The sequence below is a fragment of the Galeopterus variegatus genome, unplaced genomic scaffold (genome assembly GCF_000696425.1).
Source record: "Galeopterus variegatus unplaced genomic scaffold, G_variegatus-3.0.2 Scaffold7966, whole genome shotgun sequence".
Lineage (NCBI taxonomy): Eukaryota > Metazoa > Chordata > Mammalia > Dermoptera > Cynocephalidae > Galeopterus > Galeopterus variegatus.
In genome coordinates, this window is record NW_007734077.1 from 7519 (window position 1) to 13714 (window position 6196).

The following is a 6196-nucleotide window of genomic DNA, read 5'->3' on the forward strand; positions in this document are numbered from 1 at the left end:
AAATACCTGGAACTGGGTAATTTATAAGAAAATGAAATTTATTGCTTACAGTTTCAGAGGCTCAAAAATCCAAAGTCCAGGGCCGGCCCGGTGGCACACTGGAGAGTGCGCAACTTGAGAGCGCGGCGGCGCTCCCGCTGAGGGTTCGGATCCCATGCGGAGACCAGTTCCCGCTCACTGGCTGAGCGTGGTGCGGGTGCAACACCAAGGGTTGCGATCCCGTTGCCGGTCCCCGGTACGGGCGCGACACCGAGGGTTGCAATCCCATTACCGGTCAGTAAACAAGACAAAAAGGAATAAAAAAAAAAAAAATCCAAAGTCCAGGGAACACATCTGGCAAGGGTTTTCTTTGGTGGTGACTTTTTCAGCAATGCAGGGGTCTCACATGGCAGAAAAAGGCAGAGCAGAGAGAGAGATTCTCACATGCCCTCCCTTTAAAGCCTTCAGAACCACACCCCTGACCACCATTATTAATCCATTCACTGTGGCATGGTCCTACAATCTGATCACCTCTTCAAGGCCCCACCTTTCAATTACTATAATATGATTTCCCATCCTCCCAACAGTCACAGTGGGGGCCATGTTTCCAGTACCTGGAACTTTGGGGAACACAAGTGTCTATGAGTTTGGNCGTTGCCGGTCCCTGGTACGGGCGCGACACCGAGGGTTGCAATCCCATTACCGGTCAGTAAACAAGACAAAAAGGAATAAAAAAAAAAAAATCCAAAGTCCAGGGAACACATCTGGCAAGGGTTTTCTTTGGTGGTGACTTTTTCAGCAATGCAGGGGTCTCACGTGGCAGAAAAAGGCAGAGCAGAGAGAGAGATTCTCACATGCCCTCCCTTTAAAGTCCTCAGAACCACACCCCTGACCACCATTATTAATCCATTCACTGTGGCACGGTCCTACAATCTAATCACCTCTTCAAGGCCCCACCTTTCAATTACTATAATATGATTTCCCACCCTCCCAACAGTCACAGTGGGGGCCACGTTTCCAGTACCTGGAACTTTGGGGAACACAAGTGTCTATGAGTTTTGGGGGACATTCAATCCAAACCACAATGCTTGTAATTCACTTGAAAATACTGCAGTACAATTAGTGTGATGTCATTTATGTGCTGGAGAGTTGACACTTTTACCCCAGGAGTCACTGACTAAGTTGCTCGCCCAAATGCACAGTCCAGGGGGGTTGGCTGGGTGTCAATCATGCCTGCAGGACTGCTTTGCTGATTAATGTTTGTCTAATAAAGGCCATTCTGTGTGGTGGACTCTGGCCTGAAACTTGCTTCTACTGTCACCCAATTGTGAGGTTGTAAGGGGCTAACCCTCTCCACTCAGACATTTTCAGTAGCTACTGTCATCAGTGAAAATAACTTTCTAGTTGTGCATGATGTGGTCATGGCAGAGCCTGCTGAGTTCCAACAAGACCCAATGGGTAGAGTTACATCATTGACTTTGTTTATTAAATCATGATATTCATTTTCCATTCTCATTGACCAATTACATAACTTTTTCCTGAAATTTGACTAGTAAATTTTCATCTCCTTCATGTCAGTTAGGTTTTCTTGTAAACTAACAGGAAGGCATTGTGTTTTAAAATGGTCAGCAAATTGGTTAAAACACCACTAGCCCTTGGAGGATTTCTAAAGAAGTAAGAAAATTATTTAAAGTATACAAATATGAGAATTTTTTATAGGTAAAACAGTTATATCATATTTGGCTACAAAATCAATATAACCATGAAGATAATTCCCAGCATCTCTTTTCAAAATAGTAGGATCTGTACACAGGAAGAATTTATTTCAAAAGTGGTTATTTTCTCATTCATTGTTAAAATGTTATTTTTGCATTACAGAAGAAGATTGTGTGTGTGTGTGTGTGTGTGTGTGTGTGTGTGTGTGTGTAAATATCTGTTGGGCAAGAATTTGCTGATTAAAAGCTACAAAAATTTGCTAAGAGAAAATTTGAAAGACCTAAATAAACAGAGAGATATACCATGTTCGTGGATAAGAAGACTCAATGTTGTAAAGGTGTCAATTCCCCCCCAATTGACCTATATATTCAATGCAGTCCCAATCAATATTCCAGAGGTCTTTTAAAAAAAAAAAAAGAAAGAAATTGACAATCAGATTCAAAAATTCTTATGGAAGTGCAAAAGACCTAGGATAACCAAAACAACTTTCAAAAAGAACAAAATTGGAGGACTTATACTACCTGATTTCAAAACCTACTATAGAGTTACAGTAAGCAAGACAGGGTGGTATTGGCATAAATGTAGACAAAATTGGTCAATGAAACAGAATAGAAATAGACACTCACATTTATTTTCAACAAAGGTGGTGACACAATTCAACAGAGAAAAGATAATCTTCTCGACAGATGGTGCTGGAACAATTGTGTATCCACATACAAAAGTGTAAACTTCCACCATATCTCAGATCTTGAAATTGATAGAAAATGGATTGTAGACTTAAATATAAACCCTAACACTATAAAACTTCTAGAAGAAAACATTGAAGAAAATCTTTGTGCCCTTGGGTTAGACAAAGATTTTATAGATACAACACCAAAATCACAATCCATACATAAAAGATTAATAAATAACTTCATCCAAAATTAAGAACTTCTGATCTTTGAAAAAAAACCATCAAGAAAATGAGAAGTCAAGCCATAGGTTGGGAGAAAATATTTGAAAATTACATACCTGATAAAGAATTTACATTAATAATAAATAAAGAATTTGCAAACCTTAATAATATGAAAACAGATAACCTAATTTTAAAAATGGACAAAAGATTTGAACTGACGCTTAACCAAAGGAGCCACGGATGATGATATAAACATGTGAAAAGTTGGTCAACGTGATTAGTCATTAGGGAGATGCAAATTAAAATCACAGTGAGATGCCGTCCACATGTACTGGAGGGGCTAAAATTAAAAGGCACGATCATGTCAACTGCTTGTATGGAAGCATCAGAACCCTCATACGGTAGTCTATGAGCACAGTTTCTGAAAAAGTTAGACCTAACTGACTATAAGATCCAGTCATCTGACTGCTAGATATTTACCCAAGAGGAACAAAAACATTTCCACACAAAGGCCAGTATGCAAATGTTTATAGGAGCTTTAGTCAAAATAGCCCCCAACTGGACACAGCCCACCCGTCCATCAACTGACAACTGGACAGACAAACTACAGTCTATACAATAGAACAGTACTCAGTAATAAAAGAGGGAACTACCAACAGACACAAAAATATGCATGAATTTAAAAAGCATTAACTAAGTGAAAGAAGCGAGACACAAAAAGCCACTTAAATATGATTCCATTTATATGGCATTCCGGAAAAGACAAAATTATAGGGTCAGAAATCCGATTAGTGGTTGCCAGGGGATGTGGGTAGGGGAAGGGGATTGACCACAAAAGGGGAGAAGGGAATGTGGGGGTGATGAAGACATTGAACGCCTTGATTCAGGTGATGTTACATCATATACACAACAATAGTGACCATGTACATTTGACAAAGCTCTTCAAACTTTTCACCTGAAAAGGGCAAATTTCACTGTATGTAATTTATACTTCAAAAAACCCAAATTTAAAAAAATGTCTGAAAACAATTTAGACTTCCAAATCAGAAAGTGTTTAACTGATTTTTTTAAATAAAGCACATTTAATTACAAAGCTTCTTAAAGTCCTAACATATTAGACATTTTAAAAATTAGGGCTGACTGGTTAGCTCACTTGGCTTAGGGCATGGTGCTGATAACACCAAGGTCAAGGTTTGGATCCCTGTACTGGTCCTTGCCAAATCAAAACCAAAATAAGTAAATAATAAATACCATTTATTTCACCTCCATCGTCCTTTAAAATTTTCTCTTCCTGTATGCTTCACAAAGTACCTATCAGTACTGCAGACCGTGAACATAATTCACAGACAGAGACATGTGCTGGGGGCACATGCTCCAGCGCTGTTCACAGACAAGGATGGTCCACTCACCAAGTGGGGGCAGTGGGGTCTCCCGAAGTGCCCCCGGCTCTTCCACTTCATTGGTTTCATCATAGATGCTGAGATGTGGATGCTGAGAATGGAGCAGAGGAGCTGGATCATGGATTTAAGGGCTCTCTGGTTCGTGCTTCATGAGGAAATGACAGTTGGATGAGGACATATTTCCCCACAAGGGGCTCAGGTTCAGATACAGATATACGGCAAAGACCACGAAGCAACTGAGAGATCTTGAACGTAACCAGCACCATTTTAGGCAAGGCCAAGCACAAAATGGCCCCCAACCCCTCTCCCCTTCCCTTTACGAGAAGCCTCTGTGACTTCTGCAAAATAGAAACCCTTTTGCTTTGCAAGGGCGCAGTTCTCCACCCTGGTCGCATAGCTTCCGCATTAGCATAATGCCCCTCCTTGATCGTATCAGCCAGCCCTTGGCGCCCTACAGTCCATATAAGCCCTCCCACCCCACACCTGGTGCTGCCCTCCGTTGCAGCCCAGCAGATTCTTTTCCTTTAATAAAGCTTGATTGGTATCTGGCGTTTCAGCTCTCTTTCTTTCAGCAACCACTGTGCAAATTCAGGGACTTAGGAGACATGAATTGTACATTTCCTGCAATCCAGTGGTCCTGGCAACAATGACATGGGACATGTACAACCTATGGGACTCCTGGGGGTCACTACCAGTCATTCCACAAACCGACAGATCTCCGCAGGCAAAGCAAAGCCTCCTCGGTAATCATGCAGTTGCCTTTTCTAGGGCTTACATGAGGCAAGTAAATATTTTGAAATGCTAAGTAAGGTTTTCCTCCTCTTATTTCCTTGTGCTCTGAACCTCCCCACCTGCCCCATTGGGCTCATGGCCTGACTACACACGCTGCCTCCTGCAAAAGCAGTTATAAGATTCTGGACCTGGATAGAGGGGTTCAGAGAAGTCAAGGGGAGGGCTGAAGCCTACGGAGGTGGCTGAGACAGTGGGTGGTGGGTTTTAAAATCAGCAACGTGAAGCCAAGGAATGAGGGTGGCTGGGGGGAGGTGGCCTCTAGGGAGAGTGACTTTGTTTTGTTTTTGAGATGGTGGATTCTGTGGCGTATTTGCACTTTGCAGCTGAGGTGGTAGAGAAGGGGAAGTTGGGGTGGGGAAAACTGCAGAGAAAAAGTTTCTGAGAAGGCAGCAGGGAGGAATAGTTTAGAAACAGGAGTTTACTTCTCTCAATTATTAAGGTGACTAAAGCAGGACCCAATCTGGCCCTCTGCCTGTTTTTATAAATAAAGTTTTATTGGAACACAGCCACATCTATTCACTTACATATTGTCTACGGCTGCTTTAGAACTGCAATGACAGAGTTAAATAGTTGCCACAGAGACCATCTGGCTAGAAAAGCTGAAAATACTCTCTGGCCCTTTACAGAAAGTTTGCCAACACCCCTGAGGTAGGCTGTGAACTTGAAGCAAGGTTTGGGGCAGGCCTCTGTGAAGTCCTGGTCAGAAGACCCCACGAGGGGCTGTATGTTCAGGGTTTTTGCATTTCAGAAAACGCAAAAAATTTGTGAAATGCCAACCGCAGACAGTTCTCCCCACGGCAAGGCGACTGTTTTCCTCTCTCAGGAAGCCTGTTTTCTTGAGATCAGATGTAGCCAGGAGGCCTGTGAGTCACGGTGGTGACGGGGGCCAGCTCTGTGCCCGCTCCCGCCCTTGGAATATGGGAAGTCAGAGATCACCCGGGTATGGCCCTGCGGGGGCCACAGCCTGGACAAAGGCTGGAGGGTGGCGGGAGGCAGAAAGGATTCAGGGGCCAGGTGGCCTGGTCAAGGGGGCAGGAGGGGAAGGAAACCGTTCTACATGTCAACATTTGGGGGCACTGAACACAGTGAAGCACAGAATCTCAGATTTGTCACCCCTCAGGATCCCAAAGTCAGGGGGTGGGTTGGGGATAATGGGGTCATCACGGGCGAATCGTGGGGAGCGGACGCACCTGTCCAGTGCTGGGCTGAGGCCAGTGCCTCCCTCCTGTCCTCCCCCTCCACCAGCTCCCAGCCTGTGAACCGGCATCTCAAGCACCTCCTCACAGCACCCTGGGGACGCGGGCAGTGGGGCAGGGACACGGCTGCGGGGGCTGCCACCTGCCTCCTGGTTCTGCTCCAGGAGAGTGTTGTTTCCTAGTCAGCTCTTTCCATGCAGAGTTCCAGCATTTTTTTT